The sequence below is a fragment of the Lissotriton helveticus genome, chromosome 2_1 (assembly GCF_964261635.1).
Source record: "Lissotriton helveticus chromosome 2_1, aLisHel1.1, whole genome shotgun sequence".
Classification (NCBI taxonomy): Eukaryota; Metazoa; Chordata; class Amphibia; order Caudata; family Salamandridae; genus Lissotriton; species Lissotriton helveticus.
Window position 1 is genome coordinate 976333601 of NC_136059.1, and position 13169 is coordinate 976346769.

Genomic DNA, 13169 nt, shown 5'->3' on the forward strand with positions numbered 1-13169 from the left:
ATAGAGATGACTCCTCTCGACTGGATCACATCCTACCTTCAAAACAGAATAATTGTCATCCATAGCCCCGTTTTCTCATCCAAATCATACTTCACAAAATCAGTATTCCATCGAGGCTCTAGCATCTCACCCATGCTTTTCTACATCTATATGAGGCACTGATCAATAAATGTCACCTTGCATGCTATAACTATGCAGATGACACACAAATACTTTTCAAACTGGAAAGCCTCAAAGACATTGGAAGCTCACAAATGTTCAGTTGCCTCAGAGCCGTTGATCAGTGGATGACATGGAGCCATCCCAAATTGAAGGCTGCCAAAATGGAAATATTCACATATGGTGATAGAAAAATGTATGACCCACTCGCCGCCTGGCCTGAAAAACACCGCCTAAAGTATCTAAGGAAGTAAGAAACCTCAATAAACTATCAATAAAGCATAAGTGGACAAACCAGCAAGATTAACCTTCATTACTATAAAAACTCTGCGACACATCTTCCCACTCCTGGGATTTCCCCATAAGGTCCAGGCTCAGGGCTGGACTGGCTGTAGTGGGCAGCGGGCATTTCCCCGGTGGGATGGAGGGGTGGGTGCTGGTTTTGTGGGCGTGGTGGCGGTTTTGCAGCCATACTGCAATATCTGTCCCCTGTGATAAAAGCAGAATCTGTGCTTCTTAGTACCACCCAACCTCCCAGGGCCGGTCGAGCAAGCATCGATCTGCGAGTGCTGATTACTGTTTCCAGTCCGACCCTGTCCAGGCAACTATCTCTCTGATACTGTCTAAACTCGATTACGCCAATAGTCTCTACCACAGATCATCTTTAACAACTATGAAAAGACCACAACAGATTCAGAACTCTGCTGCCAGACTACTCCTACAGGTAAATCCACAAGCCCACATCTTCCCTACCTTTAAGGCCGTACATTGATTACCAGTTGCCAGAAAATCCACATTCAAGCTGCTTTGTATCACCCACAAAGTGCTACATGGAACAGGATGGCACTATATCAGGAAAAAATCACTAAATACATTCAACAAAGGAACCTCTGCTCTAGATTGGCACCTCGTCTCAAAATTCCACCATACAAGAAAAAAATCATAGGTGACTCATCCTTCTCTGTTCAAGCATGCAATCTATGGAACTCCTCACACCCAAACATAAGAACTACGGATAACTATTTAATCTTCAGCACACTACTCAAGAGTTGGCTCTTTCCCACATATCAGCCATACTCAAACATAAATGTACAGTATATCACTGTGTATATAAGCTTTTATTTGGATTATATGTTTGAATCTAGATAGGTATAATCTTGTGTATAAATGTGTATAGTAATTATATTTATGAATATATAGATATTTGTTAGGTCTGCTTAACAAATGTACATATTACCTATGGTTATAATATTCTTTGTTTAACTTTTATATAGGTCACTGCATAAATAAGTCATTTGTATCATAAATATTTATCTACAATTGCCTCACTATTGAATTAATAAAAGGATAAAAGGAAAAAACAAATATAAGTCAAAATGAATTAGCTTAAGGTACAGCAACACTTGAAAGTCTGAATTTATTAAATACAACTTGAATCTAGACATATTACTTTCCTTATACATATATACCTACCATGTAGTTATGTAGATTTATATTTATTTATTTACTCCTATTTCAGCATTTCTACCCGAACGAAAATCTTACCTGCAACACGCCGCAGCTTGCCAGAAACCACAGTCCACGGCGCCACCGCCGAGAGTCACCTTTCCTGCAGTTTGGACGCGTCGCCGCTCCGGGACTACGAATCCCGGCAGCCTACGCGGCGGCGCGCGTTGTGACACCGCGAGGGCGCCAGGGAGGCCCATTAAAGCGCCGCAGGACCGGCGGAGCAGGGGGGAAACGAAAATCTTACCTGCAACACGCCGCAGCTTGCCAGAAACCACAGTCCACGCCGCCACCGCCGAGAGTCACCTTTCCTGCAGTTTGGACGCGTCGCCGCTCCGGGACTACGAATCCCGGAAGCCTACGCGGCGGCACGCGTTGTGACACCGCGAGGGCGCCAGGGAGGCGCATTAAAGCGCCGCAGGACCGGCGGAGCAGGGGGGAAACGAAAATCTTACCTGCAACACGCGGCAGCTTGCCAGAAACCACAGTCCACGCCGCCACCGCCGAGAGTCACCTTTCCTGCAGTTTGGACGCGTCGCCGCTCCGGGACTACGAATCCCGGCAGCCTACGCGGCGGCGCGCGTTGTGACACCGCGAGGGCGCCAGGGAGGTGCATTAAAGCGCCGCAGGACCGGCGGAGCAGGGGGGAAACGAAAATCTTACCTGCAACACGCCGCAGCTTGCCAGAAACCACAGTCCACGCCGCCACCGCCGAGAGTCACCTTTCCTGCAGTTTGGACGCGTCGCCGCTCCGGGACTACGAATCCCGGCAGCCTACGCGGCGGCGCGCGTTGTGACACCGCGAGGGCGCCAGGGAGGCGCATTAAAGCGCCGCAGGACCGGCGGAGCAGGGGGGAAACGAAAATCTTACCTGCAACACGCCGCAGCTTGCCAGAAACCACAGTCCACGCCGCCACCGCCGAGAGTCACCTTTCCTGCAGTTTGGACGCGTCGCCGCTCCGGGACTACGAATCCCGGCAGCCTACGCGGCGGCGCGCGTTGTGACACCGCGAGGGCGCCAGGGAGGCGCATTAAAGCGCCGCAGGACCGGCGGAGCAGGGGGGAAACGAAAATCTTACCTGCAACACGCCGCAGCTTGCCAGAAACCACAGTCCACGCCGCCACCGCCGAGAGTCCCCTTTCCTGCAGTTTGGACGCGTCGCCGCTCCGGGACTACGAATCCCGGAAGCCTACGCGGCGGCGCGCGTTGTGACACCGCGAGGGCGCCAGGGAGGCGCATTAAAGCGCCGCAGGACCGGCGGAGCAGGGGGGAAACGAAAATCTTACCTGCAACACGCCGCAGCTTGCCAGAAACCACAGTCCACGCCGCCACCGCCGAGAGTCACCTTTCCTGCAGTTTGGACGCGTCGCCGCTCCGGGACTACGAATCCCGGCAGCCTACGCGGCGGCGCGCGTTGTGACACCGCGAGGGCGCCAGGGAGGCGCATTAAAGCGCCGCAGGACCTGCGAAGCAGGGGGGAAACGAAAATCTTACCTGAAACACGCCGCAGCTTGCCAGAAACCACAGTCCATGCCGCCACCGCCGAGAGTCACCTTTCCTGCAGTTTGGACGCGTCGCCGCTCCGGGACTACGAATCCCGGCAGCCTACGCGGCGGCGCGCGTTGTGACACCGCGAGGGCGCCAGGGAGGCGCATTAAAGCGCCGCAGGACCGGCGGAGCAGGGGGGAAACGAAAATCTTACCTGCAACACGCCGCAGCTTGCCAGAAACCACAGTCCACGCCGCCACCGCCGAGAGTCACCTTTCCTGCAGTTTGGACGCGTCGCCGCTCCGGGACTATGAATCCCGGCAGCCTACGCGGCGGCGCGCGTTGTGACACCGCGAGGGCGCCAGGGAGGCGCATTAAAGCGCCGCAGGACCAGCTTCGCGGGACGCGAGCGAGACGCCCGGGCTAAGCCCGGGCAAAGGGCGGGCCCTCTACGGCCCTCATCGGCAGGAAGAGGCAGGGGTAGGGCCAGAAACGCTGCTGGACACACATGCAAGTAAGAATCAAGTGTTAATGAGTTATTTTTTAGTTTCTTTATTATTTAAAAATTTGACTGTGAGTAAATACTAAACATGGCTACGAAACCTAAGGAAACCCCACAAAATACTCTTGACAATTACCTTGTTCAGACTGTGAAGAAAATCAACACGCAGAGGAGAACTTCTCTTGGGCTAAGCCAATCCCCAGACCTCCGTTGTTTGTCCCCGACTGCATCTATCCTGATTGATGATACTATTTTGCAGGAAACCAATCAGGACAGCATAATCAGCGGTCCTAGCTTTCAAGGATTACAAAATACACTTGATATCGTACCCCTAGTCTCTGAGGCTAGTAATGCACATGCCGAAAGTGACTCTGATAATGACTCTGGCCAGGAGAGACATGTTCGAGTTACATCTGATGATCAGACACCTAAAGGGCGTACTATAAGGCCAAGACGATTATGCACTAAGAATGCTCCCAAGCAGGGTGGACTACGTCCAGGGATAAGAAAGAAGAAGGATATTACCCCAAAGAAAAAGCAAGTTAACTTAGTGGAGGACATACCAAATCATATTTTGGAGGACACACTCTATGAAAGGATTGCTAACTTATTTGAGTTAAAAATTAACAGCATTGTAAAGCCTCTGATTTCTAAGATTGATAAACTGCAAGCGGAGATCAAAAGATTAGGTGGTCTCCACACTACGATCGCAGGAGGGGTAGAAAATATTACCACCATATTTACTAATCTTGGTAATAATAAAGGGGATAATGTGGTTACTGAGACTGTGAAAGATGGTGTAGGGACTCAATTGCCTGTTGAAGATTTATTGCCCCAACCTTCAACATCATCAGCCACTACTACTGAGGGCTCTCTCTTAATTAATATCCCAACAGACATTGGTCCCCCAGTAAGTTTACCCCCAATAACTGCCTACCCCACGGACCCCCTACAATTTTTAATTGAGGCCACACCAGTGGTTCTTGTGTTAGCAAATGTTCCTCCCTTGGAAGGGGGAACAGTAGAAAGTTCTACCTCCCTTACAAGTAAGGCTCTGCATTGGCTAACAAGTAATATGCGGTTTGCCCCTGGGGGAAAACAACAACTGGCAAACGTAATTCAGTCAGCAACCAGGGTCCCCTGGCTGGGTAATCGGCCGAAAAAATTTAAAGGGGACTGTGTGACAGTGAGCCTTACACATCAAGATGCACTACCTAACATACTTGCTAATTTATTCCCTCCACAACGTAGACAAGGTACTGTCGTTCCCCTGACTCTGAAGTTCTTTTATGGGGAGCAACAAAATGTCACTCATCCAAGGACTCCTGCACCAGGGTGGGATAGATCGTGGGATTTTAATTCTAGAAGGGTGCAAGACTCAAGACATAATGCTATGGTTCATTGCCCCCTTCTACCACAGCAAAACGTTTTCGTAGAACCCCTTCAATTATTCAATCGCTATGCCCCATTGTCCTTTATGGATCAGAATGATTGACTCTCTCCTAGAAAAGATATAAACGATGAGAGCCTCTTGCACGGACCTGGGCATTTAGAACCTAAACCTATAGCTGTCAGTGTCTGCAAAATTCTGAGTTGGAACATCGCTGGAATCAGATCTAAATTCGACGATAAGAACTGGTTGGAGGCGGTCAGATCCAGCGACGTTCTTGCCTTCCAAGAAACTTGGGAGAGGTCGGATAAACTTGTTTTAGACGGCTTCTCTCATTTCTTCGTACCTGCAGTACCTAGCAGCTCGGGAAGGGCAAAGGGGGGGCCTGGCCATATATATTTCCTTAGATTTAAAAGGGAAACCAAGACAGGTTAAAACAAATTCAACAAATATCTTAGCGGTTGAATTAATTTTACAAAACTCACAGCCTATATTGTCTGTAAACTTTTATAATTCCCCTGTCAGTCAAATCTTGAATGAGCATCTGGTAGCCTTAGAGGATTTCTTGTCCACCCACAGTGAGAACAGTGTTCATGGTTTTGATGTAATTCTTATGGGAGACTGTAATATCCACCCATGTAATATGGATTGCCGCGAGCAATATGAGGATTTTCCCCCTTACCTCCCTATCCCGCACTTTGAACACTCACTACGTGGAGAGGCCCTGGAATCACTCTTAGCAACTTTTAATCTTCATGAATTTCACAGCAGCAACACATGTCTGAAGCTACCAACATATGTGGGTAATAATTTCGGTACAGTAGTGGATTATATCTTTTTATCGTCCGGTATATTGCCTGAAGTAACTAACTACAAGGTAGAAACCTCCGTTTTTAGTGATCATAACCCACTAATTTTAGAAATAGTATCTCAGGGAGTTTTAGAAAAAAGAGAACTTGAAGCTTTATGTGTAACTGACCTAGTGCTGGGAGATCAGAATCGCAGACTGAAATGGGACCAAGTAACCCCAATTACCTTCATACAGGATTCTCTGGCTAAAGTAGAGAAGGAGGTTGCAATCTGCCTGGATAATAATAATTACTCTGCTACCACTCTGTTAGAAGCTTTTAGTGTAATTTGCCATCAGGTCCATTTAGACCTGACTGTAAAAAATAGGCCAAACACAAATAGGGGCCCAAAGTGGTTTGATTCAAATTGTTCCAAGGCTCATTCGATCCTCTTAAAAGCTCTAAAAAACGAACCAAGAGAAAAAGAACTGATAGCATCACTTAGAAAAAAATATAATAGTGCTATCAGGATGAGGAAATCCGAAATCAAAAAATAGGCATGGAACGATTTATTATCGCCTGACATACAGAGGGATAGCTCTAGATTTTGGGCGATAATTAACCACCCTTTTTTCGTGGGCGTAGAGAAGAGGAGAGCAGATTGCACCATACCCGATGAACATTGGGTTACACATTTCAGTAACATCTATAGCTGCCCTGATAATACCTTAGGTTGTGAAACACAGTTCACACAAGTAGCAGCTATTATCCCACCTTTTAGCACTGATGAGGTAAAAAAAGCCATCAGTGACACACATTCGAAAAAGGCACCGGGCCCCGATGGGGTTCCCGCAGATTTCTTTAAGAGTGCCCCCGAACTAAGCACTAAAATTCTCACTAATATTTTTAACGCTACAAGAAATGTTATTTTTCCTACCAGCTGGTCTAAGTCTACTATAATACCGATTTTTAAAAAGGGACAAAGGACAGATCCGGCCTGTTACAGGCCAATCTCCCTTATTGATTCTAGTGTAAAAATTCTAGGGAGAGTCCTTTTAGGAAGACTGAACCAGCTTTTAGAAGGGAAGGGTGCCATGTCAAATGCACAATATGGCTTTAGAGCCAAAAGAGGAACCCTTGATCAGTGTTTAAATCTAGAACTGATCATAAATAAATATGTTACTGCTAAGGGGGGCTCACTGTACATGGCCTTTATGGACCTCTCCTCAGCCTTTGACCTCGTCAACAGGGCTAAGCTGTGGAGGGTCCTTCTGTCCATGGGCATTGACGCCCCCCTGGTAAGGTACCTAGCGGAACTACACAGAGATCTCAAAACCTCGGTCAGGGTGACTAGTGAAGGAAGATGTACCTGTCACTTTAAGTCAGAGAGGGGGGTCAGACAGGGGTGTATCCTCGCCCCCCTCCTCTTTACTCTCTACATAAATGACCTTGAGGCAGTTCTGGTAGATTCTCACATTGACATCCCACGTGCAGGAGAGATAAAGATACCTGTCCTCTTGTACGCGGACGATGCCGTCCTCTTAGCACGCTCTGGAGTGGCATTAAACAAACTCCTTTCATCATTTGGGGATTTCATGTCCTCCTTGGACATGAAAACTAACGTAGACAAATCCCATGTGATGATAGCAGGTGCTGCAGGCAGAAAAAGAAAAACCAAATCCTTTTTCTGCGCTGGGAAGGAAGTCAGGAGAGTTCCGTCCTTTCCCTATTTAGGAGTAATTTTCGATGAAAAGGGTACGTGGGGCCCTCAGCTTCTGGCTAAAAGCAACGCTGTAGCAAGAGCGGCTGCTGGGTTGCTTGGTTTCGCCAGAAAACTTGGAGCCCGTCCCATGGGAAGCATTATAAAGGTTTATAAAGCTAAATGTTTGTCGGTTGCTCAATATGGCTCTGTCATTTGGGGGTACACAAATCATGAGTTTGATAAAATTCAGAAAGTAGAAAATAAATTTCTACGAACTCTGCTTTCTGTCCCCCAATCAACTTCTACATACATTATACACTCAGAGCTTGGATTGGGTTATATTACCGACCTTCTGAAATTAGCCCCAGTTATCGGATGGCTGAAAGTCTGGTTAAACCAGGAGCTTACTTTAAACCATTCAATCCTTAAAGATTGTTTAGCCCTGGATAGAGCGCGCAATATTCCATGGCTAAAATATGTTCAGACTCAGTTGACACTAGTCGGCCGACCTGAACTTTTTTCTTCTCCTCATCTGATAAGTCAGGAAGACTTAAAAGTAGTTAAAAATCTCCTGACAAATTTTTATACTTCGGAGAGGGAAGCTATAGATCTAATTAAACCAACGGTCAGGAAACATTGTATGCTAATAACAGACCCAGGAACGGAACCATACCTTTTACTGGTAAATAAACCATTCCATCGTTTCCTTTTAACAAGATTCCGCCTGGATTTGATCCATCACATTCTGGGTAATTTTAAAAAGTGGTCTAGACCTGAAAATGCTGAACCATGTGATTGCGATAATTTTTCCATTCAGGACACGACTCATTTTACTTTCTTCTGCAGCCATTACCAAGATAATAGGAAAAAATATTTGTTGCCAATACTGTGCAATTTGGGTTTTACACAGGTAAAACCAGCTTGCTTGTTCCTGCAACTTCTTCCGAACCCAAAGGTAGCATTTCATGTTGCTAGCTTTTTGGTTGCAGGTGCTCGCACAAATAAGCATCGTTCTAAAACTAAGCACCTTGTCCCAGGTTAATGTTTACTTTTTATACTGTATTGATTTTTACTCTTTTTAATATTAATGCATAACTTATTTTGTATAATGTGATTTTAGGGTTTTTTAACCATATATGTGTATTGATGAAATGAAATGTTGTTATGTATCATTGCTCGTTCTTTTATGATTTTTAATAATCGAATAAAGATAATTGACTGACTGACTGACATTTCTACCCCACTACCCAATATCTCACCCCATACCTTTCACAATATGTCCTCTATCTCCACTGTTTAACTCATACAAAATCTATTATTTCTGCTAAGGTGTCAAGTACTTCTTATAATGGAGACCCAATGTGATTGTGCTCAAGAATGAAACGTGCTCTGAACATCCATAGTGAACACCTCCACCCCTGGTGATAGTCACATTCCCCAATGGTCGTAGGTTGACTGAAACAAAATGTGCCTCAAACTGTATTGCAATGTCAGTATGACTTGTGGGCATCTATTTTATATGTGGCACCACAACTGCGTTGTGTGTGGTACTGTGTGGTAGAGCGTTGTTTCTTATAGTTATCCCTGGAGTTGAGGTGGATATCAATGAGCATTAGATTTAGGCCTCCAATCAGACAGATTTCTGTACAGTTTTCGTTCAGTGTGTATGTCAAATGAACTCGCTAACTGGCCTTCCTACATACATGCTTGATCCGCACTCCAAATGGACCTCGGTGTTGCCAAGAGCACTTTAATGCAGTTATCTCATGCCCAGCCCTTGCTGTCAGTAGTAGGGGTTTGGTTAGCCAGGCGAGAGCTTTAATGGAGGTTCCCCTTCGTTATCACAGCAAACGTGAGGCACTGATTGGAGGATTCCTCTCCTCCTTGTTGCCAAGACCTGTGGTCTGGTTCTTCTCCCAGATGGATGATGGGATTCATATTTTACTCGCATGTTCCCCGGCCAGGGCCCACTTTACCCTGGCACGACTGCGAGCTGCGTCGTTTTAATTAACTATTTACTTTTCTTCGTGCGTTTTCCACTTGTCATCAAGCTATCTTTCTACATAATAAAGAGAAGAAATGGAGCATGTTCCTTATTGACACTAACATACTTGTTTGTCGGTGAAATTCATTGTCTGAAGCAAGAGTGAAGAGATAAAAGCTTAGCACCTGGAAAACGTCACCTGGGCTGAATTAATGAAACAATAAACTCCATTACATAAATCATAAGTAGCCCTGTTTCAAAAGAAAAAAGGACAATTTAATCTAAGGGTCAGCTGGCGATACATAAAACTCCTGATTTCCCTACCAGACCCGATGCCCCCCACCTCCGAACGCCAGCCCCTGTTGACATATGGTAGTAAGATGTTATTCAGCTCTAAACTTCTTTTGTTTAAACCTGACATTGCCGTTTTTGGACCTGGGCACCACACATCTGCAGGCCAGCGGAAATACCGAAATCTTGCATGCTTCTTTGATTGTTACATTTAACATATCATGTGTGCTACCAGCTCAGCTGCTGCAAAGCATTAAAGCCAGTTACTCTAAGGCTATAAAATACTTTGGAAATACTATAGACAAGGATTACCGAAGATGAGTATTCCACATGGCTTTAGAAGGGAATGATAAACGCGGACAGCCTGCTGCACTGAACATGATATATTGGCTTCATGTGCAGATCTGGAATTCTGAAGCCTGCTCATCTGACAAGAGCATTGTGTTTTTGTGAAGGAAAATACAGACGGGGAGAGTGACTTTCTATTATGATAGAGTGCTAAACAAAATAGGGCAAGCAATTCAGATTTCACCTGCAATCTGAAAAAATAATGTTTTGGGCACCTAAATATTTTAACTGCCATGGGCACCCAGAATATTTCACAAAAGTTTGGAACCACTGTGAATAGTAAAAACGGGACAGGGACATAGCCTAAAAGGTGAAATCGTACACTGCCAAGATGCCTAAATTAAGAGGAAATCTGCGTACACTGCCAACATGCCTAAATTGATAGAAAATCTGCGAAGAGAAATAGCGACTAGATAAAAAGTACATAGGCGCACTCCCAAATACAATAATTAGTAAAGGGGCATAAAGGAATGGGCGATGCCTGTATCATGGCAAGACTGAATATATATCTCATAAACTGATGTATCTACAGTGAAGGAAACGAAGTTGGAGACACAAATGAATCGAAGACTGAAACCTTTAATGCTATATTAAATGTTGATCTTATTTGAGAGGCATCTTTGACACGTGTTTATTCAGTTAGACCTCGGACACTAGAGGATGACTGGTGCTTAGTGAGGGGACCTCGGGCTAGGCCAACATATATTTTCCCAAACACAGTTTCATACATTAGGATACAGCACCAGAGGGCCTCACATGTCCAATTTCACAATATGTAGGAGGCAGAGGGTTCTTCTGGACAAGATAAATACGTCATGTATTAATCTACTGTTAATTGAAAAGGTTATGTTAAGTTAAAAATAAATATTATTGTCTGGCACTAAATCTTCACATTATTTTATATCATGATATTCGTGACTATAGAGTGCTAATTACCAATGTTATGCGACAGTTAAGCGCTTAGTCTCAAAATCGTTTGTGAACATTAGTGTAACTGTATATTGTGCTTGATTTGGAAAGATCTTTGTAATGTCTCATGTGTACAGTGTGAGCATTTGCCAATTGTTCCATTGTAGTAAAGTCTTCTCTATCTCTGGGTCACAATAAAGAAAAGTAAGTATGATGCAATGTTGTGTGATGAGAGAGTCGTAGGAATATTTTGGATTTATCTCAGTGATTCTTTGGTGAATGTTGGTGTAGTGCATGACAGTAATGTTGGATGGACAGCACCTACTAAATAGATTTGATGACACATTGGGCAAATGAGAGTGTAAGGGTTATGTCTTTGTGTGTTGTCTGAGAGTGTCTCTAGTCTAGAAAAAGGGGATGTGATGATGTTGTTGAATGAAATGGGCTGTTGGAAATCTAATATAATTTTGGAAAAAGGGGGTGGTGATGGACAGAGTTTCTGAATGATGCAGAATACTCTTACCAAGTCAAGAGATCATGGTTTTAATCCATCACCTGTTTTTTTAGCTCATTGCACCATCCCAGCTCAGAACCTGGCTATATGCAAATTAGTCTGTTCCTGTCCCAGTGCATGATGGGAACAGGGCAAACCAAACTACCAAGCCAATTCTTATACTGGGAAAGAGACAAGCTTCCGGGGATCGGTTTCTGTCATCACAGCCTTCGTCGGCCCGGCTTGCTTGAATCCTGATGGTGCAATGAGCAAGGGACTCACGTCTGAGTATACCCTCCCACACATAGTGTGGATAAAATCGATTTTGGAAAAAGGGGGTGGTGATGGACAGAGTTTCTGAATGATCCAGAATACTCTTACCAAGTCAAGAGATCATGGTTTTAATCCATCACCTGTTTTTTTAGCTCATTGCACCATCCCAGCTCAGAACCTGGCTATATGCAAATTAGTCTGTTCCTGTCCCAGTGCATGATGGGAACAGGGCAAACCAAACTACCAAGCCAATTCTTATACTGGGAAGGAGACAAGCTTCCGGGGACACATTATGGGATCTTGGACTTATGGGATCTTGGACTTATCTTAAGGCTGTGTGATAAGGCCTGTGTAGAATGTGCGGCTTGGAAGGGCCTTTCTTGTACCTGGGCAATGATAATTGTTTGACTTGTCGCTTTCTACAGGGTCAGCCCCAAACATTTTGCCTTCTCCCTCCTATTTTCTGAACCAGTTTTTGTCATCTTTTTGGACTCTGCACACTTTACCATTGCTAACCAGTGCTAAAGTGCTTGTTGTCTCTCCTTTAAATATGGTAAATTGGCTCGCACCCAAATGGCAAATTTAATGTACTTGTAAGGCCCTAGTAAAGTGGTTCTAGATGTACCTAGTGCCTGCAAATTCACTCCTACTAGTGGGCCGCCAGCCCTAATTGTGCCACCTAAGTAAATAGCCCTAATAAACATGTCTCAGGCCTGCCATTGCAGCCTGTGTGTGCAGTTTAACCTGCTATTTTTACCTGGCAAAATGAACTTTTTGCCTGGCCGATACCTTTCTTTTCAATACATATAAGTCAGCCCTAGGATAGGCACTAAACAGCCCATAGGGATGGGTCTGATGTATTTAAAAAGTAGGATGTGTGCTTTTAACTTTTGAATGTCCTGGTAGACAGAACCCCTTAAATTAATTGTTCACTACTACAAGTTGTACCTCTCACATAAGATGACATTGGTTGCCTTATTACATTTAAAAAGTGCTAACTTTTAATTGGTAATAGATGAACAGTTCATGTTTGGTGTCTGAAAAATTGTCGGGTTTTAAGTTACAAATGGCACTTTTAGAATGTTGGTATTCTCCTGCTCTAACTATTTTGTGCTTGCAGCCTGTTCTTGAATCACATGATGGGTGTCTTTGGCAGTTGGACTTTCTTTATTCCTCCCAGACAGAAACACAATAGAGGGCTTAGGTGTGCCTGGATCGGCCATCAACTGGCAGAATGGGGGGTGGAGCCAGGCACAACCCCACTTGCAACTGAATAGACTTTGCCCTGCCTCAAACAAAGGACTTGTCACAGCTGCATTGTTCATGCAGCGAGTT